Source organism: Rhinatrema bivittatum, chromosome 1 (genome assembly GCF_901001135.1).
Source record: "Rhinatrema bivittatum chromosome 1, aRhiBiv1.1, whole genome shotgun sequence".
NCBI lineage: Eukaryota > Metazoa > Chordata > Amphibia > Gymnophiona > Rhinatrematidae > Rhinatrema > Rhinatrema bivittatum.
This window is the reverse complement of record NC_042615.1, coordinates 374,038,539-374,062,505: the sequence shown is the minus strand read 5'-3', so window position 1 is coordinate 374,062,505 and position 23,967 is coordinate 374,038,539. Positions and strand designations below refer to the sequence as shown.

At 40.1% G+C, this 23,967-nt stretch overlaps 1 protein-coding gene across 1 annotated transcript in view; it reads left to right on the top strand.

Moving 5' to 3' along the window:
- Positions 1-23,967, top strand: part of ADGRL3 (adhesion G protein-coupled receptor L3) — a 2,126,115-nt gene that overhangs the window by 1,690,358 nt on the left and 411,790 nt on the right. The gene's annotated exons all lie outside the window — the stretch shown is intronic.

Here is a 23,967-nt window from a genome sequence, read left to right as displayed (position 1 = left end):
AGTCAGTTGGTTTAACGGCAGGTGTTGTGTATCCCATCCCACTTTTTTCACCCTGTTTGAAGGCAGCATCCTGCCATCTACCCTACTATGATGGACTTTATTTTTTATTGTAGTTGTCACAGATGCGTTTGGGATGGGTTACGTGAGCTTGGTTAATTTTACAGGGTCATATCGATGGGTCATCTGGGACAGTTGGATGGTTAGCAATGGAAAATCTGAGTTTGTTGAGTACAATTAGGTTCAATCACTTTGAAGGTGGCTCCTTGGTGAGCTGCAAATTGAGGCCTCTAACAGAGGCCTGCAGGCTGAAGGGCCTGGGGATGGATACATCTTCCTGGGGTGTGGTTGATGACCACCAGGGCTGTTGTACTGCAATTTTTTATATGAACTCTGGTAGTATTTATGTCATGTGTTAATAAAGCTGCAGCCAAGCATTGATTCAGACTGTTATTGTATTAGATGTTACTTTTGTATAAAAGGACAGTTGAGGGAGAGGTTGAGGCCCTGGCTATCCATGTCATGAGATTAGACAGCCTTTGAAACCTGTTTCAAATGTTAGAAATTTATTTTCAAGCAGATTATCCATCCACAGAAGTCTCTCACTTGTGTCATGTTATTTTTGCAAGGAAATTGGAGATATCTTAGAAACATTTTTTTTAAATCACATTTTTCTATTACATTATTTCTGCTTTGGGGTACTGTATTATATTGAATGATTCCATGTCAAAGTGGTACATGACAGAGAAATGTGTATTATGAGTACCATTTTCTTTTTATATTTCTTTTATACAATAATTTTTTTATTACTGAATGAGAATTTTATCTTAAGTCCTTTCTTGCTTAATTTTAATTTTATCATTGTTCTTAAACTGCATGAAATATTGTGACATTAAATGTTGTGGGGATTAAATCGTCACTCAAATAAAATGGAGTTTTGCCTCATATATTCCTAGCATTATTTGGTATGCTTCCATGTTGTCTTGTATTTGGGAATATTTGTCTGTCTGAATTTGCACTTAACTCTTCAGGCCCAATATTAAAACATATCCATTTTGTCCTTACTCTGTCAGAAGACACTGAGTTGATATCTGTAATGTTGATTTTGTTGTAGGAGGAATATCAATTGAAAAAAAAGCTTAAAAGATCAACATCTGAAATGGACATATAATAAATAATTTGGTCCTCATATACATATTTGTAGGTATTAGTTGGAGAGTTATCTTAAAATCCTTTCAAAATATTCTTCTAATCGCTGGTGATCTTGAGCTCTCCTATGCAAGTGAGGTTAGAAGATTAACAAAATGGCTTTCTGAGATGTCATATCTCTAGATATCTGTTGTCCTGTGCTTGAATTATCAAGTTAATATATTCATAGTTTGAAAAATACTAAAACAAAGATCTAGTATTTGTATTTTAAAAAATCTATAATCATCTTTAAGTGTTTCTTCTGTAGAAGATTCTCTATGTACAGTAAGTATCCTCATTTATGCTTTTGGGAACTCCTTCAAATTCATTTGAGCCATCCTTTACTTTTCTTTGTGTGGGGCTTTACAAGGGCATAGGCTATAGCTGAATGAAATAGATTGGACCGTGTCTGGTAAAGGTAATGATGGTGAGAGAAAGCTAGTTCAGAGACAGTATGGGAATGTTAAATTGAAGAGAGAAAATTTTAATCAGACTGGAAACTATGACGTGAGGGGTCATTCCAGATATCTAGAGGCAATTTGTTCCTGTGGGAGGTGGGCAAGGAGATAAAAAGTCCAAAAGCAAGAAAGTCTCTGATTAACGCGTGGGTTGTTAATTACTAGAAAACTGAAAATGGGATAAAAACAAGATTTAAGAACAAAGAAGTAGAAGTAGGCAAGCCTATGGTCATATTTACAGAGAAACAGAATATTTTTGAATTAACAATGAAATCTTACAGATATCCAGTGAAGAATACCATGGGGCGGATTTTAAGAGCCCTGCTCGCCTAAATCCGCCCAAATCCGGGCGGATTTAGGCGAGCAGGGCCCTGCGCGCCGGTGAGCCTATTTTACATAGGCCTACCGGCGCGCGCAGAGCCCCGGGACTCGCGTAAGTCCCGGGGTTTTCGGAGGGGGGCGTGTCGGGGGCGTGTCGGGGGCGGGACCGAGCGCAGCGGCGTTTTCGGGGCGTGTCGGGAGCGTTCCAGGGGCGGGCTCGGGGGCGTGGCTATGGCCTGGGGCGGTCCGGGGCGTGGCCATGCCCTCCGGACCCGCCCCCAGGTCGTGTCCCGGCGCGCTAGCGGCCCGCTGGCACGCGGGGATTTACTTCTCCCTCCGGGAGGTGTAAATCCCCCGACAAAGGTAAGTGAGGGGTTTAGACAGGGCCGGGCGGGTGGGTTAGGTAGGGGAAGGGAGGGGAAGGTGAGGGGAGGGCAAAGGAAAGTTCCCTTCGAGGCCGCTCCGATTTCGGATCGGCCTCGGAGGGAACGGAGGTAGGCTGCGCGGCTCGGCGCGCGCCGGCTATACGGAATCAATAGCCTTGCGCGCGCCGATCCCGGATTTTAGCGGATACGCGCGGCTACGCGCGTATCTACTAAAATCCATACTTTTGTTGGCACCTGGAGCGCCAACAAAAGTACGCCTATTCGCGGTATTTGAAAATCTACCCCCATGAGTGATGAGAAATGAAAGTAACGACTGTTACAAGAAAAAAAAAAAAAGACAAGCACCAAAGTTTTACAAAAGTTAAAGGGGATAGAGAGAAGATTTAAGGAACCCATTTTAGTTATTCAAATGAGAACAGAAAACATCTTGAGAAGTAATATAACATTGTAACATGATAGATAACAGCAGAACTGCAAGAAGTGTAATCAAATAGCGATAACTGACTTTAGACAGGTTTATTATCACAATGTGAGATCGCAGTACTTTCTGAAGGGCTAACATCCTGCCCTTCGTTCAAACTAGAAAAAAAATTAACTTTAATCTGACATAGAGGAATTTTATGGCAAACTCCACCTAAAAGTACATTTCCACAAGAGAGAGAACACTTACAGCACTCTGGATTACAAATTCAAACCTTTATTTCACCTTGAAAAGTGAGCAACAGTAAGAGTAATTTTCAAAGCCTATCTGTAGGTAGAACAGTGCTTTACCAGCAGAAATGACCTGTTTGAAAATTGCCCAATTTAATATGTGGGTAAAACTGCACAAACAGTTTGTATGTGTGCAATTTAATCCGCAGTGATTTAATATACATGTAAAAAAACTGTGCGCATGTGGTCTGTATGTGTGCAATTTAATCCGCAGTGATTTAATATACACGTAAAAAACCTGCGCATGTGGTCTGTATGTGCGCACTTTAATCCGCAGTGATTTAATATACAGGTAAAACTATGCGCACACGGTCTGTACGTGTGTACTTCAATCCATAGTGAGCACGAGTAGAGGCATTCCCATGAGTGAGATTGGAGAGAGGTTTGCATTTATGTGCATACTTTTCCTTGAAAAGAACCGTGTGCATGCATTAGTGGGTATAAATGTGTGTGGAAATCTTGGGAGAGATAATTTTCAGAAGCAACAGTTACATCAGTTTTTCTTTGAAAACCGATGTAAAGTCCATGGGTAAATGACTTTAAATCTATATGGGCTATTAAAAGGTTATCCCCAGGGAGCTCCACTTTCAAACCTGTCCATGGTACAGCATTTGCACACACAAATGGATGTGGGGAGACTATTATTAATATTTTTTAATGTGCATGGTGGCAGCTACACAGTTTCTAAAATATAGCATATCTCTGTCTTGAAATGTCAGAATCCACATATATTTCCAATGCAAGAAAATGCATATTTTCTCTACAAGTTTTATAAACATTTGTGTATATATTTCACATACAAAATAATCATGACACTGAGGACACCCAGAATTAAATACTGAGATGGGTATTTTATAAAGTAAGCATGTGTACCATTTTGAAAATACTTAGTTGCACATGTACTTAGAATCACCAGTTCACTCAGTCGTTCTCCAGTTCAGTTAGACCCTCTAACCCTCAACCTGAACCCCCACAAGTTCACCCAGACCTCCCACCCAAAAACTGCAGACAACCAACAAGTCCAATTTTACTTATACCAGTCAATTAACAGATGCAAGAGTGTACAAATAAGTTTGGTAATGCATATGCATATATCACTTGCAAATAGCAACCACTACAAGAACTTCCAAACTGTTACGAATCTGCTCCCGTGGAGGGAGGAGTTAGCAATCTGTTACGAAACTGCTCCTGAGGTAGGAGGAGTTAGCATTCTGTTATGCTCTACTCTTCAAGAAGGGAGGAATTACAATCTGTTATGAACTGGCTCCTGTGGAAGGAGGAGTAGCAATCTGATATGCTCAGCTCCTGTAGAGGGAGTAGATAACAATCTGTTAAGGTATAGACTGCGGAGTAGCAATTTGTTATGAATCTGTTGCTGAAGTTACCTGGTTAACTTTAATGAACGTAAGAACATAAGGAATTGCCATGCTGAGTCAGACCAAGGGTCCATCAAGCCCAGCATCCTGTTTCCAACAGAGGCCAAACCAGGCCACAAGAACCTGGCAATTACCCAAACACCAAGAAAATCCCATGCTACTGATGCAATTAATAGCAGTGGCTATTCCCTAAGTAAACTTGAGTAATAGCCGTTAATGGACTTCTCCTCCAAGAACTTATCCAAACCTTTTTTAAACACAGCTATACTAACTGCACTAACCACAACCTCTGGCAACAAATTCTAGAGCTTTATTATGCGTTAAGTGAACCTTGATGATCCCAGTGTTTTGGTAGTGTGAACACTTTTCTGGGAACAATGAGACCACTGGAATGCGGAGTCACAGTGCCCATAAAAAATCTTCAGGGAATAGATTGTTGGCAGGGTATTTACCCAAAGCCAAGTGGATCTCCAGTTGGTAGGTGCATGGTTGCCAGGAGAGGGGCACATGCACTGGTACTGGTGAGACCTACCCAATGCTTGCTGGGATCCCAAATATTATTATTTTTAATGATAGTTTTAGGAATTAAATAGCAGATATCCCACTGGATATAAAGTTAAAGTTACAGAAAGAAAGTAAGAGGATTGCTATCTTAGAGTTTGCAAACTAACAAGATCATTCATCAAATGCCATAACACATACATTATTTTTCACATTTCACAATACATAAGCAAAATCTGAAAAGTTAGTCAAAGGGGAGGAGTTTGGGTGAGATTTATGAAAATGAGGGGAATTTAACATTGCACAGAGAGTGCATCAAGCTAGTGCGAGAGTACATTGTAGAAATCTCTTCTTTGTGTACCTTTCCTCATTCCAAATCACAGCAAATCTTCAATGATGTGTACTGTGCTGTTTGTACCTCTGACTGTGCATGTAAAACTGCCTCACAAAACCTAGACCACCACCAAAAACTCTCCTCTCCCTCTCTCTCATGGTATGCAAATTGAGCAGAAATAAAAAAAGTGCACTAAATGAAAAAAAATGCACTAAAAATGTGAATTAACTTGAAAGTCAGAGGAACTAAAACAATGTTGATAGGCGGTCTATAAATGTGAATAAATAAATAAATAGATGCAAGTGAGCCTGGAAGATGTAATAAGACAAACTAAAGTGTAACAAACCATCTGGGCCAGATGGTATATATCCCAGAGTGATGAAAGAACTGAAAAATTAAATTGCAGACCGTCTATTAGTAATCAGTAACCTATCATTAAAATCAGCTACGATACCTGAAGATTAGGTGGCCAATGTATCGCCAGTTTTTTAAAAGGGTTTCAGAGGTGATCCAGGAAACTAAAGACCTGTCAGTGTGGGGAATAATGGTTGAAACTATTATAAAGAACAAAATGACTGAACATATAGATAGCCATAGTTTAATGTGACAAAGCAAATATAAATATAGCCAAGGGAAGATTGTCTCATCAATCTGCTTCATTTTTTTTTTTTTTAAGACATGAATAAAAAAGTGGATAAAGGTGATCCAGTTGATATAGTGTATCTGGATTTTCAGAAAGTGTTTGACAAAGTACATAAGGAAAGACTCCTGAGGAAATTAAAAAGTCATGGGATAGGAGGCAATGTTCTATTATGCATTGAGAAATGATTAAAAGAAAACAGAGGGTTGGGCTGAATGGTCAATTATCTGAATGGAAAAAGATGAATATTGGAGTGCCCCGGGGTCTGTACTGGGACTGCTGCTTTTTAACATATTTATAAATGACCTAGAAATGAGAACAGCAAGTGAGGTGATCAAATTTGCTAATGATACAAAATTATTCAAGTTGTTAAATAAGAAAATTCTGAGAAAATACAAGAGGTCCTTCAAGATTGGGAGAATGGGCATTCAAATGGCAAATGACATGTAATGTACAAAAGTGCAAAGTGATGAATGTAGGGAAGAGCAACCCAAATTATAGCTTCACAATGCAAGGTTCCACAGTAGGAGTCACCACTCAGGAAAATGATCTAGGCGTCATCATGGGATAATATGTTGAAATCCTCCGCTCAGTGTGAGGTAGCAGCCAAGAAAGCAAATAGAGGTTTTCTCCCATTTTGTGTCTATGGGACAAAAGCTTAGTACATAGGGCTCAGGATGCTGGAATTATTATGAAAATAAAAATATCATAATGCCTCTGTATCTCTTCATGGTGCGACCACACCTTAAATATTGTGTGCAATTCTGGTTGCCAGACCTCAGAAAAGATATAGTGGATTCATAAAAGGTGCAGAGAAGAGTGACCAAAATTATAAAGAGGATGGAATGATTCTACTATGAGGAAAAGCTAACAATGTCTTTCAGCTTGAAGAAGAGACAGCTGAGGGGAGATATGATAGTGGTCTATAAAATAATGAATGGAATGGAATGGGTAAACACAAATCAGTTGTTTCATCTTTCAAAAAATACAAAGATCAGGGGTCACACAATGAAGTTACTAGGTGATACTTTTAAGACAAATAGGAAAAAATATTTTTTTACTCAGTGTATAATTAAACTCTGGAATTCATTCCCAGTGGTTGTGATAAAAGATTTTAGTGTAGCTGGGTTTAAAAAAGGTTTGGACAAAGTCCATAATGTTTGGAAGAAAAGTCCATAAGCCATTATTAAGTTGGACTTGGGAAATTCACTGTTTATCTATCAACCTTTTGGAATCCTACCAGGTACTTTTGGAAACAGGATACTGGGCTTGATGGACCTTTGGTCTGACCCAGTATGGCAAATCATATGTTCTTATGCAATCTGCACTAATGCAGAAAATGCTTTAAAAACAGTAGGGAGGTAGGTGGTGGAAGTTGGAAGGTCTGTTACCAAAATGGTCTTGCATGCAAGAGTGGTGCTGTGACTTGGGCAAAAAAAATCACCAAAGCAAAGGTTAAGTTCTCTGGCTTTGGCACCTAAAGCTGAACATTTAATTTTGGATCTGTGTCTCCTGGCTTGGGTACAAAAGAGTGACGTCTGTTTGGCTATAAGCACCCTCTCCAGAGAGCATATTCTTTCATTTCATTTGACTTATTGTGCCAAAATGGCCTTGCATTCAAGATTTATGCTGTGCATCCTGACGAGCACATTCTAGCATGCAAGACTATTGTGCCACAGTGCGAGTGCATAATGTTCAGCTGTAGGTGTTCTCCCCAGAGAGTTTACCCTGGAATTTTACTTGCTATGCTTTTCTATAATGGGACATGCATCTAGCATCTAGCAAGCATTTGCACTGTGACACAATGGCCTTGTATGTGAGATTGGTACTGTACATCCCAACTGGGGCCCAGTCATACATAGAAGGGAGAGTGTGAGTAAGACTGGAGGGAAGGGAACTTGAAGGGGACAAGGCAGAAGGGTTCAGGTAAGGGAGAGGTAGCAAAACTTTGTGGTGGGTAATGTAAGTGGTGAGTGTGAAATATGAGTTTAGTCCAACTCAGACCAGGAGTAAAACATAAATCATTTCTGAGAACCATTTTATTCTACTGCTGTGCTTATGTCTTAGTGTCTAGCTGCTTCTACCACAGTGGTACGGCAATAGAATAACTTCAGCCACCAGAAATAGAGTTTACTCCACTATGGACCGAGAAGTTTAATTTCCTGCGTAAGCTCCCGGGAAAGGCATCTACAGCTGAGCAGTACACTGGAACACTGCATCCCAGCTTTGGGCTAGGGTTCAGCTGGAGATGCCCATCCCAGAGCTTATGCTATGTTCAGCTAGCTGTAGTTACCTGCCCAAGAGAGCTTACACTTTGATTTCACTTACCATTCTTTGACAAAATGGCCTTACATGCAAGAATGTGCCCAAAAGATGGGATGCTCAGCACCAATCTGGCATGCAGTGCTATTTCGGCAAGGTATGGCAAGTAAAATCAAAGGGGTCGATTTTCAAACCCACGCACGTGTCCGGTGTGGGTACATGGACATGCTGATTTTATAACATGCATGGGTCGGCGAGTGCATGTTATAAAATATGGTTCCCGCACGCACATGTGTGTGGTATGTTCATGTCCACGTGTGCATGTGTGGGCGGGTGGCCTCTGCATGCAGAGGGGGGGAATTTTTTAAAAATATGGCGACACAATCGAGCCTAGACCAGTTCCCTCCCAGTCCACTCCAATTAAGGAGCGGACTGGGAAGGAACTTCCCTAACCCTACCCTTTTTATCTTTTCCCCTCTCCTCCCCGACCCCTAAGGCTACCCGAGCTATCCCACCATTTTTTGTTTCAATACTGCTCCTCCGGAGCAGAAGTAAATTCCGTGCCCTGGCCGTCTCCCGGTGCATACTTTCCCAGGACAGCGTCTGATGGCACTGTCCCGGCTCGCTCCTTTTGGCAGGCCTGGCACTCCTGCGTGTATCGGGGGTTACGTGCATGGCCGGATCTGTTCTAAAATGTGCTTGGCGCGTGCAAGGCCCGGCTATGTGCAAAACCCCCTATTTTACCGCGCACAGCGCTTTTAAAATTCAGGCTAAAGTGTAACCTCTGACCCAGGAGTTAACTTTCCAGTGTTAAGAAAATGTTTCTTAAGCATTTTGCTTTATAACAAACCCCCTGCATCTCTGGGGAATAGCAAATACCTTTTTTGTTTTACATGGGATTTGCATGCACCTGTGCTACCTTTAGTGCTGTGTCTTACTCCTTTCTTAGTGCACATTTGTTCATAGATAAAAACCTTGCTAAATGCCAGAGTAAAATGTCTACAGAAAATATGTGCTAAAACAGGAGCTTAAACCTGCTGTAACGTCAGTACATACTATTACTTTTGCCCCTAATTATTGTAGAGCAGAATGTGATTTATAAAAACTGTGTCAGACTAACACGGTTACATTATCAGTTAGGAATTTCAAAGTTATAGTTTCCATAATAACCATAACTCAGCACTCTATTAAACTGTCATGACATGAAAAATGACATATTTTTAATGGACAATCTATAATCACTTGAAAATAGCGTGACCTTTATTATAACTCCAAAAGAATGAAGAAGTTACAGAACATAAGAGGAACAAACACTCAAACAAGGCTACTATGCACATCTCAGTTCTGTGTTTTAGCTAATATAGTGCCTCCATTTCATTATTGTGTCCTTCCTTAAGTAAGTAGTCCAAAAATAACTTCTGTCATTGATTTCAAAGTAAATTTTTAGAATTTTGTACTGCAGGTAAAAAGTTATGTGTAGCCTTTTGCAGCATCTTACTCCAATGCTTTACTGTAAATAAGTGCCCGACACGGAATGTATTTTGAAAGTAATATTTGTCAGGACCGTGTGAGTCTTCCAAATGCTGCACAGCTGACTCTGACCCATGCAATATGAGTAAGCTGCGCAGTGTTTGGAAGAATCACAAGCATTTGGTCATGGAAAGGGTGGTGCATGCATGGAATGCCCTCCCAGAAGCGGCAGTGAAGACGAGATTGGTAATGGGATTCAAAAAGGTGTAGGATAAACATTAAGCATTACATTTTGATGGAAAGGATGGTGGATACCTGAAATGCCCTTTCAGTGGAGTTGGTGGAGAAAAAACATTCAAGAATTCAGTACCAGGATTCAAGAATGCATGGGATGAACACAAAGGATCCTGAGAAAGACTATGAAGCACTAGGGAAACTTACATGAAGAGGCAGTTATAAACCTAAACAGAAAGCATGGGGGAACCTGCAGAGAGCAGCAGTTATAACCCTGAAAAATGTTGCTGGGTAGACCGTGTGGGCCATTTATCTGCCTTCATTTACTATGTTACTATATAGATATAACATGGGCACTTATCCATGCCAGCTTGGTCCCTTTCTCCTACCATATGTAAATAACACAAAGCAGGTAGTAGTAAAGCAGACTACATCTTTATAAATCAATAGTGTAAAAGAAAATTGCTCTTGTTAATAAAACAGCACAATTTTAGAAATTTTGGAATGTATTTATGACATTTACTAAACATTCTGGGGTACATATTGAAAAGCCATTTAGACAGATAACAGGAAAGTTATCCATCTAAAAGGCTTAGCCGCATTTTTTAAGATGCTTACCCGGCTAAATTCTAGCAAGATAATTTGTTATCCAGCTGGAATTTCCTGGGATGGGAGGTAGGCATTTCGGAGAGGAGCTGATTGAGCTGTTGAATCGTTGTTATATTCTCGTTATAATTTAAATAAAGGTTGAAAGAAAACTGATGCACATTAGAGAATCCTATCAGGATATTTATTTATTTATTTAAGGTTTTTTTATACCGGCATTCAAGAACTCGTTCCCATCATGTCGGTTTACAGAAAACAGGGGTGCAAAAATATAACCAAAAACATAAATAAACGTGGAGAAGAGAAGCAGTTACAATTAACAAGGGCTAATGAACTGGGATTGTAAGAAATAAAAGAGATAGAGGAGGATAATTATATACAAGTGTACAATGTAAATAAGGATATAGCCTCTTCCCTGTTCTTAGACCATGTATGACCACTAATCTGAATCACAGTCAATTGGCTTGAGCCAAGTTAATGTTTCTCACTAGCACTGCTGGGTCACCAAGCTCCATTGTGGTGGCAGGATGGATGACTCCCAGTGCAACCATCTCAGAGCCCTGGAGTGCTGACAGTCATAGTTGAATGGGCAGGCTGGCTGGTAAGGATCCAGCCAAGTTTTCCCTAGCAGGACCTCTGTTTTGCTGACTGAGGTTGGGCCAGTGGGTCCAGAGATCTCTTCCCAGTTACCTATAAGGTAGGAGGGCTCAAGTATGTATGTTGGATTCCTTTCTCAGGGAACTCAATAAAACTACGGCCTTTTTATAATTTCCAAGCAAACCATTTGTGCTGGTGTAGTCATTGAGTGTTGTGTGCAGTAAATTGCAAGGGCCCAGATGACACATAGTTATCTTAGTTTCATTATTTTTTTTTGGAAGAAAATCTGGTGCCATTCCGATGGGCAAGAATGAAATCTCATGTTGCATTTTCTTTGTAGGATTACTTAATAACATCAAAAGCACTTTTCATCAGATATCAGTCTTTTAATTCCTTGCATTACATGTATTATACTAGTCCATCAAAACTATTGTCTCACTTATCAGCTGGCTTCATTATATTATTGTAATCCTTTGCCAGAGGAATCAAAGCCTATCTCTCCATTTTGTACATAGAAATACATGTTTTAAAAAGGATCTCCTCTAATTTCTTAAGAACATACAGTATTCCCTAGGCTTACAGAGTCAGGGGATGCTACGGAGGAAATGTTTGTGTTCCTTGGTAGGGAGGAAGTCTCAGTTATTGATCAGTGGTTACACTTAGAGGCCAGACTTGAGACTCACTTTGATTGGGTTCTGGAAGGGGCTGCAATTTGTGAATCGGACTAAAGACAGTCATTACAAGGGCTGAGCTCAGTCAGGAAAAGAATAAAAATAGGGATGTGGGGGGTAGGATTTGAACCCGCGTATCTATAAACTAAAGCTCATGGCACCATAGTTCAGTAGAGACCATTTAGGATTGAACTTGAAGCCCAAGGAAGCAGGAGGAAACTGCCGGACTAAATATGAAGGGTTTTTTTTTTTTTTAATTGGAATGGTGCTGTGTTCTGGTTGCTATAATTGATCCTGGAGGGAACTGTGGTCTTTGTGAGAGCAAAATAAAAGCCATTTCTGCAGGTAAAATATTGTATATAAACAATGCATGTATTTTAGACTTCAGATTAAAGCACCGTTCTTAAGTTTGTAACTTGTACACTCTACGGTAAAATTACTTTACTGGCCTTTTCTTCTTTCCAGCTTGTTGCAAGCTTCCAAGTTCTCGCCCCCTGTTGATTGTAACTTTGACTTATTCCTGCTTTGGTTATCTTTCGTTTACGTGAATTTGTTACTCTAGTTTTTTCCCTTTGTTAAACTGTAAACCGATCCGATATGGTAATCTACTATGAAGGTCGGTACATAAAATTGTTAAATAAATAAATAAATAATTTTTGCCTGCATATTTTTGTAGATATTTCTGGGGCAGGTATAGATCAGGGGAGGTAACTGTACATATAATCTTGCCTAAAAATATGTACCTATGCAAAGTTATACATTTGAGTGGGTGATAAACAAAGCCAAACTATGCATGTAGTTTGCCTATGATTATTTGGGCAGACCCCGCAGTAAAACCTACCCATGGGATTTGCCAGAGCACATGTAGTTTGATTATTTTCCTCTATATGTTGTTAAACCTTTTATTGGACTCACATAAAAAATGTTGTAGTCCTTTAGTTTTCATGATTACATTGATCTCTTCTAAAGATGAAAAGACATTCGAACATGGGATCTATATGTGTTGACAGTTTGTTACTGCAGCACCTTCAGTTTTTTTGTTTTTTTATGTTGATCTACTTAAAAGCATCAGAACCTACAAAGACTCTAGAGTTAAATAACATAGAAAAAAGCACTATACAGTTACGGGCGGATTTTAAAAGCCCTGCTCGCGTAAATCTGCCCGGATTTACGCGAGCAGGGCCTTGCATGCCGGCGCACCTATTTTCCATAGGCTGCCGGCGCGCGCAGAGCCTCGGGACGTGCGTAGATCCCGGGGTTTTTCGAAGGGGGCGTGTCGGGGGCGGGGCCGGATGACACAGCGTTTCGGGGGCGGGGCGCAGTGTTTCGGGGGCGGGACCGGGGGCATGGCGCCAGCCCGGGGCGTGGTCCAGGCCTCCGGACCAGCCCCCGGGTCGGAAGACGGCACGCCAGCAATCCGCTGGCACGCGTAGATTTAAGTCTGCTTCTCGCAGGCATAAATCTAGGGACAAAGGTAAGGGGGGGGGGTTAGATAGGGCCGGGGGGGTGGGTTAGGTAGAGGAAGGGAGGGAACGGAGGCAGGCTGCGTGGCTCAGCGCGCTCAGGCTGCCCAAAATCGGCAGCCTTGCGCTCGCCGATCCAGGATTTTAGAGGATATGCGTGCCTGCCTGCTGCGCAAACAAAAGTACGCGATTGCGCTTTTTTAAAAAATCTACCCCTTACTGTGCATTAAACAAACTTTGTTCATTTTTGTAAAATAAATAAACATTTATTGACTTTTTGCTTCACCTGCACTTTTATAGTTGTTACTTTTTCATTCTACATACATTCAGCACATATGGCCTGATTTATTGTTGGTATTCTCCACTTATGTATGGAAGATAATTTTTGATATAGAGGCCTATGTATTAAAGATGTAGCAATATTTTTTAACTGCAAGCTGGTAAATATTTTACATGCACAGTAAAACACCACTTATTGTGGATTGTAAAACGTTTTTATCCTGTGCATGATAAATTCTTAATCACAACAAACGCCCAATAGTCAATGTATTCCAGAAACCCTCATAAGTGCAACATACTCACAAAAACAAAATAGGTTTCACTGGTAAATATTTTTCCATTTACAATATATCCACATGTGCAATAACTCACATATATTGTTTGTAGGATCCACACTCAATGAGTTTGTCTGTCAATCAAACTCATAATTAAAGTTAACGGTTAACGGTTGTTTTTTTAGATTTTTTAGTTTGTTTTCTATCTCGAAGTTTTCATAAAAGCTGGCAAACTGAAGCTGACACACTGCAATGTTCATCCCAAAGCGTGCGCAAGTTATGCCTGCCTCAGGCAGGTGTAACTTGTAAAATAAAGGTGGGGGGGAATTAGTTAGGGCTGAAGGGTGGGTTAGATAGGGGAAGGGAGGGGAAGGTGGGGGGGGGGGGGCGGAAGGAAAGTTCCCTCCGAGGCCTCTTTGATTTCGGAGCAACCTCAGAGGGAACGGAGGATGGCTGCTCGGCACGCGCAGGCTGCCGATTTTGCGTAGCCTTGTGCATGCCGACCCTGTATTTTATAACATGCGCGTGGCAGCGCACACATGTTATAAAATCGGGAATAGATTTGTTTGCGCCGGGTTACGCGAACAAAACTACTCCCGCGTGTTATGGATCTGGCAGTGAACCCTTGGACCGAGGTAGAGTCAGCGCTACCTAGGAGAGTAAACTCTCTAGGTCCCTGCCGTTGGAAGGTAAGGACTGGTGATGTAGACGTGGAAATGAAGACTTCACCATGGAAGCTTGTGATTCCCCCAGGAGGAGCCCGTAGGAACCCGGCCGCTGGGACTTAGGAGACTCCCTGGAGACCGAAGAAGATCTGGATGCAGGCGCCTCCTGCAGGTCGTATAGTCCAGATGGCTGGCGCCTCCAGCAGGTCGAAGTAGATTCAAGTGTAGCTCTTCAGAGAAAGGTCTGAAGTCGGTCTGAGGGACTAAGCCAGAAGACTGGTCGGAAGCCAGTCCAGGGGTCAAAGCCAGAAGACTGGTCGGAAGCCGGTCCAAGGGTCGAAGCCAGAGAATGGTCAGAAGCCGGTCCAGGGGTCGAAGCCAGAGAAGGGTGGGAAGCTGGTCCAGGGGTCGAAGCCAGAAGAAATCCGTCCAATGAAGGGAAACTAGGAACAAGGACCAAGACGAACAGGAAACAGACAAGCAGGCTATAAACTAAGAACTCAAGGCACAAAACCAAGAGCCAAGATACCAAGGCAAGGTCTGAGGAGCAGACCTTGCCTTAAATACAAGGCACCAGGAAGCAGTCCCAAAGAGGAGCCATGACCATTTCCTGTCATGGCCCCTTTAAATCACATCAGCGGCCTGGTGGGGGCGGAGTCAGCTGAACGTCGGCCATCTAGGATTCGGCACGCCGCGAAGAAATCTCAGCGACGGCTGCCAGCTCCTGCAGCTGTCCCAGGAAGGGCCCGACGCCGTGGGTGAGTGGCTGGTCACAGACCGCTGCGGCCGGTGGCTGTAACACCGCACGCACCTTTTAAAATCTAACCCTAAGTTGACTATCCAATTTCAGACCAAGGGGTAATACTGTCTCCTTAACTGGAATTAACATTCCAGTCATAGAAGGTACACAGGGCTCAAACTTAGGCTATCTATTAAACCAAATAGCCTCTGAGTTTTGCAGGTTTACTTTTAATTTCTGCTGAAAGAGTCTTTGGGCCACCCTAGATAAACATTACATTTTGATAAATGTACTTTTTACTAGAATCAAAATATGCAAAAACTTGTATATCATTAGCATACCAAAAAGCCCAAAGCCTTGTTCTTGAATTAATGTACCATATGTAAAGGAACCAAAAAATATTAAAAAGGAGAGTGCGCCAAAATTAAACCCTGTGGTATGCCACAGACTTACAATATATGTGATTCCATTCTTTTTAATAGGTCTTTATCACTAAGGAAGGATCTGAACCATTGTAAGCCTGTTATTGAATACTAGGGACGTGCATTCGTTGAAATTGCCTAATTCGTCCCGGATCGGGGAGCCTGAAATCCGAAGGAATTTTTCCCGAAATTTTGTGAAAAGTTTGTTTCGGGGTTAGTGCGCATTAACTCCCCGTTAGTGCGCGGTAACGAAAAATTGTTAGTGTGCACTAAACTGAAATTCGGGTCTCCACAAATTTTAAAGACCCAAACCACGGGAAATACAAGACTTCCTGCGGCGGGCCAAAAACAAAGCATATCCCTATTGAATACCAGTTTCAATAATCTATTAATCAACAATGCATGAAGCTGCGCTCATGTAAATAAAAGCTATCAGGCTAATTTAAAAACAAGTGCATGTGCGCTCATATATGCATGTATCGGTGCATGAGGAGAGATAAGCTGGAATTTTAAATCATGCCCTCACTTGCGCGCATATGATTTAAAATATGCATAACGCTAGTAAGTATGCTTCTTATTTTCAGAGATTACTTAAACAAACCTACTTCGCGTATCTTCTGTCGGACTTTGCCAGCTTTAATGCACGTATATAAGTGGATTTTAAAGCATGCATGTGTGAGGAACATTACCAGTTTTTCTAATTAGTCCACCAGTTTGCCCAGTCAATCTCAAGGTCATCCTTACCCCTCTGGTTCTTCATCCTGCACACACCCCAGTTGACCTGCAGCCCTCACCCTGTCGTTTAAGCCCTAAAATGCAAGAGGTGCAGACTTTCTCCTCATCAGAAGCAGCAATAAAGTTAGGTGGCTAACAAGCCACCATGCTCTGCAGCCTACGGTTTTAAAATCTGGAGTTTTGCACCTAACATTTAGGCCTGACTCAGAATGCTTGTGCCCTTTTCTGTCCCCTTACTCGTGCCCTTTTCTGTCCCCTTACTTTTGTTTATGCATGCATGTAAATTGTAGTTTTTAAAATTTGAATTGCTAATGCTTGGCCCACATATTCACGTATATGGACATTTTTGCATAAGCAATGCTTGTAAAATTGGATTTCCCACTGTTCATTTGAAGCCTGATCTCATTACTGACAGCAAACAAAGCACTTTCAGTGCTACATTTATGATGGAAACTGATTGATTAGGATGAAGAATATTCATTTTGGTAATAAAATCAGTTACTTGATCTCCATCTCAATTAAGTATTTGATCTCAATTATTTTTGCTACATAGGCAAATTAGATATAGACCGATTATGAAAATTTATTGTTGGAACCAGGGAATCTTTCTTAAGGATTGAATGGACTACTACCTGTTTTAACACAGGGGCTATATAGATAGATTAGTGGTTACTATAGAAGCTAAATATTGGGATGGTCAGACCTCAGGATATTTAAAAATGTTACTTAGTAAGGGATCCATCTGAGAAGTGCTGGATTCTATAGAGTGACTCGAGACTGAAAAATACCTACTGGAGACGAAAGATTAAAAGAGGAAAAACGGCTTCTAGAAACTCCTCAAACCAGGTCAATTCCTTCTGAATTATCCAAGTTGTAACATAAAGAATCCTCAGTAGAAAGATATTCCCTATGAACAGCATCTATTTTGTCCTTTAAAATAAATCAGCAGGATTGATGGCTGAAAGTATGGAAATTATCAGACATAGATTGCCTAATTTTAGTTGTAAAATTAGAGATGATTTTAAAAAGCTGTTTTGGTTTATTATCCAATTTTGCTTAGCAAGCTAAAATTCCTGATGTAAGATTTAGAGACTTTCTTGCATAAGGACTTGCAAACATTAGATTTGTCTTTATGCCACTTCTTTTTGAAGTGGCAGAACTGATTTTAATATTTTAAGACCGGGATGAATTTAAGCTTTAAAAATATGTTGCTTTAATGGAGCCACTTTATCAAATGCAGAAGTTAAAACTTGGTTCCAGGTTTCAGCCTGTGAATCCAAGGAAATGTGAGAAAAGTTTTCCAGAAAATTGTTTAAAGATGAAATCAACAAGACTGAATTAATATCCTGAATATTCCTAAATTTTAAATGTTTGTCACTGTTAGAGCAATCTAAATTAACAAACATCAAAGAAAATAAAATGAAATGCTGATCAGTCTAGAGTAGAGATAAAGAACTGAATTAACAGAAAACAGAATAATTTTGGGAAAAAGTCAGGTCTAATGTATGACCAGCAGTATATATGGGAAAGTTAATTCACAGCTTAAAATTTAAATCATCCACAGTTGTTAAAATAAATAAATAAATAAATAAAATGCAGCTACTCGTGCAGGGTTATCAATATCAACATTGAACCTACCCAATATAATGAAATTATCAAAATGCATAGGCATGTCAGAGACTAATTTTAATAAACTCAGGAATTGTAGCTAACTTTCCCTTGGAGCTCTGAAACACTAATATGGGTTCCGATACTCTTGGGACTGCAATTTAAAGGGCCAGAGTAGTCCTTATGAGCCCCCTACAACATGTGAAATCCTCCCATGGGTCTTGTGATATCCCATTCCACTCCCGTCATCCATAGAGGTGCTCCTTTTAAAAAAAAATTTAAAAGAAATATGCCTCTTTGTTAAAAATAAATATAAAATACATTTAAAAAGTCTACCTAGCTTCCAAAACCCATACCTTAGGACCTTCTCAAAGGCCTCTGAACCCCTCTCACAATCTGTCGACTCCTGCTCATACCTTACTATCCCTGATGGCCTAGTTGGACTTGGAGTCCAGCCTAGTCTCCATGCCCTAAGTTGAAAATCATCCAGCCATTGTAGGTTTAGTATGTATGTTAAAGAAAGTTGAGCTAACCTGTATGGAGTGGCCCGGGCTATAACTCTGATATCATCAACAAGCATGGGGTACCTGGATGTTTTGGCAAGTGCCTCACTAGATTTGGTGGTTGTTTAAATTATTACAAAGTATGATGGTAAGACTTCTGCAGAGGTTTGGACATTGGATTAAGTATAGGTCTTGTAATAGGCAAACGGAAAGATGATAGTGCCTGGAATTCCTTGCCAGCACTGTAATATAATGTAAACAAGCCTGGAGCGCAGGGTATAAGCCATGAGGTGGAAGGGATGGAACTGCATTTGCTCACATTTCCAAAGTAGTGGGGAGCCAGCGAGAAAGGCAGATAAATGAGCCAGTTGGTCTTTATAAGCCATTATCTAATAAGTTAATTAAATAACTTTAGGTATCATGAATGTGTTACTGGGTTAGAATTAATTTGAGTGTATCTTATTTTCCATTTATTTCAGTATAGGTTTTACTTGTCTAACTGGTCCCTTTACATTTTCTATGCATATAAACCTAAAATGACTTTGATATATTGAGTATATTTATTCAAGAGCCAATTCTGTTTAATGGATATCAGTTCATGGTCCAAATCTTTTGGCCATATTTATACATTACCCTCAAGAAATAGTTTTGAGGATAATTTAGCCTAGTTTCTTCTTGACTTAAAGAAAAATATTCAAGTGCTATATGTGGTAGGGGCAGCACTGCCTTTCCAATTTGATTAATCCTGTTATACACTTATGAACTGTTTTGGGGTTTTGTTTTGTTTTTATTAACCACAATTAATTCACTAAAGATTTCAGATTATTTTTTTCTTTCAGGTAAAATACCTAATAGTATAACAAGTAATCTAGTCTGGTAAATCATGCTCTGATTCTGGGATCCACAAATGTACCTCTTTCTTCCCAGCCACATTAATAGTTAAATCTGTTAACTAACTAATAAAATGATTAATGAAGGATGTACTTCTGTTTACACTCTGGTGCAGCAGGCAATTGTCATTAGGTAGCTAAGTAAAGTGTGTCTGTTATCAGACTGAATAGTGTGATGTGTGTGTGTATATATAAAACATTTTTTTGTTAGATCATAGCACTAGCTGTATGGATAAGAACACTTAGCTATGAACCTAAAAACCCCATTCACTTCCCTTATTCATTCACTGTGTCAACTTGAGAAATTGACAAACTCCCTTGCCCAAACCCTTCAAGGCAGAAATATTGTGAATGTGATTTATTTTGTGCAGTTTTGTATATACTGGTATATTTTATGTTTTAGTTTCTGTCTCAAAGTATATATAGGGCAGGACATTAATCCATAAGTAGAAAGAGATGAGTGCAGAATTTTAAAAAGCGGCTAAAAATACTGGATTACTGGGTACAATCTACCATCTCGTGCCTCACAATGGGCTGCAAACAGCATCAAAAAGCGGTACCTTCAATTCATTCATTTTTTGGTTCAAAAATACTACCAAACATTTGTACTATTGTACCCAACCTATGCAAGAACATAATCAAACGTGCTAACTTATCTTAAGAATGTTTGACGCCACCCAATGGCTCCTTAGCTGTGTTCAACTTGCACATGCCCAACTCAACATAGGCCCTTGTTTCAGAAAAAAGCATGCATCAGGGGATAACATTATCTAAAAAAACAATGTGCAATATTGTTTAAAAAAAAAAAACAAAAAAAACCCCCAAATGCCCCACATATATAAAAAATAAATAAATTCAGTTATTAAAATGGTTACACAAAAACTGTGACAGAAGACAATTCACTCAACCCTGTGTGACAGAGCAACCAGAGGTTGAGCAGGATCTTTAAACTATGACATCGTTCTGTTACTCAGCATTGAGTGAACCATCATCTTTTGTTAGTTATTTTGTTGGAGTAAATCAGTATAGTTATTTCTGATTGGCTGTGCTATCCAGGAGAGATGTTCCTTTCTGCTATTAGCTGATTGGCTGTGCACTCTTTAAACAGGAATGTCTCAGTGAACGGTGTTGAGCTAGCTGCCATTTTTGAAAAAATGTTTGGAACACAGAACACTAGTATGTGTAGCCATTTTAATAACTGAATATATTTTTTAGTTTTGATATATGTGGGGTGTTTGTTTATTAACAATATTGCGCCATTAGGTGGCATCAGACATTCTTAAGATAATATATTGTGTTTAATTATGTGGGCATAATAGACCAAGGGGCAGATTTTAAAATGTACGCATGCAGCATACATTTGTGCATGCTACTCGGCGTGCACAAATGTGCGCCCAATTTTATAACACGCGCGCGCAGCAGCACGCATGTTATAAAATCAGGGGTCGGCACGCACAAGGGGGTGCACACTAGTGCACCTTACACACGCCAAGCCCTCGGGGAGACCAGCTGGCTTTCCCCTTCCCCACCCCCCTCTCACCTTCCCCTCCCTTCCCCTACCTGTCCTGCCCCCCAGCCTGAAAAAAAAACCAAACCCATACCTTTATCTGACAAGTTACGCCTGCCAGATCTCCTGGCCCATCGCCCTTTCAGAGGCCTCTAGCCTCGCCCCTGGACCACCCATTTTTTCAAGCCCCGGGACATACAGGCATCCCGGGGCTTTATGCGCGCCGCCGGGCCTTTTGAAAATAGGCCCGGCGGCGCGCATAACCCTTTGAAAATCTGCCCCCAAGAGTTTGGTAGTATTTCTCAACCAAAAAATAAATGAATTGAAGGTGCCCTTTTCTGACATGGTTTGCAGCCCATTGCAAGTCAAGAGACGTTATGTACTGAGCAGCACCATGAGAAACGATTGATGCTATGTTCATTATTGAATGTTTGAACTTGTTCTTTTGAAACATTTGGAGTTTGTAGATATAGATGTTTGACCTCTGTTCTGCTTTAATTTGCAGTGGTATTGAAAAGTTCTTGCTTTCATTATTGAGTTGCTTTCATTATTGAGTTCACCTAACAATTGTTTTTTGGGTTTTTTTTGTTTGTTTTGTTTTTTCAAAGAAGCAGATTGCACCTCTAGGACAGGAGAGAACAAATTGAATGTGGCCATATATCTGTAGTGCATGTTACAAGGATGTGTCCAACCTCCACTGATATTGTAAGGAAGAAAAGGAAGAAATTAATGAGGATTCTCAACTTCTTTGTTTGGTCATTTAATTGGCTGTATGACAAAGAGCTCTGTGGTGCATGTCAAACAACTTTTGAAAGTCCTCTAATGATTTGTTCTTTGTTTGACTCCTGTTACTTTCTGTGTGGCCTGTCAGACAGGATGTCCTTGTTAAAATGCCTGGAATAAATTGGTTAGCAGTATGCATGCAATGTAGTATATTAGCTGTAGCAACAGGGAGTACTTTTAGCTGCTCTTTCAAGAGATTTAGATGTTTGACCATAAGAAAGCATCAAAGCAGTCCCAACTTTCATTTAACATAATTAAAAGGACATCTGAAAGTAGTTTGATTCCCAGCAGGTAGTTGCGGTTTGGTAACCCTTTGTTAAAATCCTGTGAAATTAATATATTTCACAGCTTGATAAATGTACACTTGATTTGTGTCAGTAAGAACAGGAATGAAATCTTCCAGCTGCATATTGTTTCTTCTGTCTCAGAGCCCATTGTTACACCAGGGGAAGGTCAAACAAAAAGCATCTCCATTTTTGTAGGATGAGCCAGGTCTTTGTTTTATGGACGTTAAATATAAACAACAAAAAAAAAAAAATCTTTACCTCATTTAATACTCTTGCAGCCTTTGTAGCTAAACCTTGCACCGTTCTTTAGACGTAGATGAAACAAGTGGTTTGCATTCAGTAGTGCATACTATGCCTGTTGCAGTACTTTTGAGTCCTATTTATCAAACCGTTATACACGTTATGAGTAAATTGGTCCCACTGCAAATAATGGGAGCTGTGATAAAGAGCACATATAACATAATATAACATTAACTCATGTTATAGTTATGAAAACTGTGACATGAAAACACTGATTTTTTTTTTTTAACTGAGAATTGAATTAAAGCCATAATGATTCTATAGGGAATCTGAAGAGGGGAAAAATTTAATTTTGTATATGAATACAAGACCCTGCTAAGGCACAAAAAACAGAAATGATACTTTACAAATTCTCTGAAATATCTTTGATAGCAGTATTGATTTTTCTGCCAAGTCACGCCAGATTGCCAGCTCTGACTGTTTTTGAACCGTGGTAATACTATGTAAGAAGGGAAGAACCTGGACCCAGACCAGTACCAATTTTTATTTTTTTTTTCAAAGAAAATCCACACTGCCTAATAGGCGCAAAAATGAAGACCAGGACCGATGGGTAACATTGTTTCTAAGTTCTTATTCCAATTATTTTGCTGACATCCCTCAGACAAGCAATTGATCCAGTGCCAGTTCATTTCATTCTATAATAATGTAACAGCAAATACTGTTTGATTTGTTAAGTAATCTTTAGATAGCCATCCCACGTCTTGGCCTTATTAAAAAAAAAAAAAAAAAAAAAAAAAAAAAAAGGTTATATCTTATCCCATACGCCCCCCAATCGATTCCCTTTGCTTCCCGCCATGCAGCTGCATGTTGACCTCAGGACAAATTTGTATGCTAAGCTAGAAGCAAACCCGGGACCTTCTTTATGCAGCTGCTTTGTCTTCATTTTAATGATCTCTTAGTACAGAATTTTTGCAGTGTCAAGATCTTTGGATAAGAATGTATTATCCATTCCCTTTTGCCCTGTGCAAAACAAGATCCAGATACCCCTCCCTCTAAACTCAGTGCAGAACAAAGTTTGATACCAGTTATTTCCTGTTAAGTGATTTAAGCAATGTATGACTTTTAGCCATAGGCAATTCTTCTCTGCTCAAGTTTTCGAAGCCAAAATCTCAATAGGTTATTGGACCATTATAAGAATAATCAGAAGATGCTATAATTTGCGAGATGTTTTGACCACATATGTCCTTTTTTCAGATTATATAGTCAACACTGTGAGACACATGTGCTCTTTCCATAGAAGGTAATGGACATGTAAAATTAGACCTCTTATGGAGGGAATATAGTTACTATGGTATTTCACTCAGAATTTTTGTGTTCTTCAGGACTTGCAGGTTATTTGCTAAGGTAGATCTTTACTGCAGATGTAGGAAAAAAAGCCTATTTACGGTCTTGAAAATAGTGCTTAACTGATATTTTCTCCTATTCCCGGCTCCTCTCTGCTAGAAGTGCTGGCACCTCAATGGGTGTGTGTGGGTATCTGAGCATGTGCATGTGAGAGAGAGATCTAGTGTATGTGTATGTAAGAAGGGACCATGTGTGTGTGAACATGTATATGTAGGAGGGGGCATATGTGATCCTGTATGAGTAAGAATGTATGTGAAAGAGAGGAAGCATGTGCATGTGAGCAAGTGTATATAAGAGGGAACAAGTGTGTGTATGAGGGAGAGAGCATATATATGTATGTGTATGTATAGATACATATCTATGAGCAAGAGCGAGAGGAGTAAGTTTATGTATCTCGCTCTCACTAATCCATGAC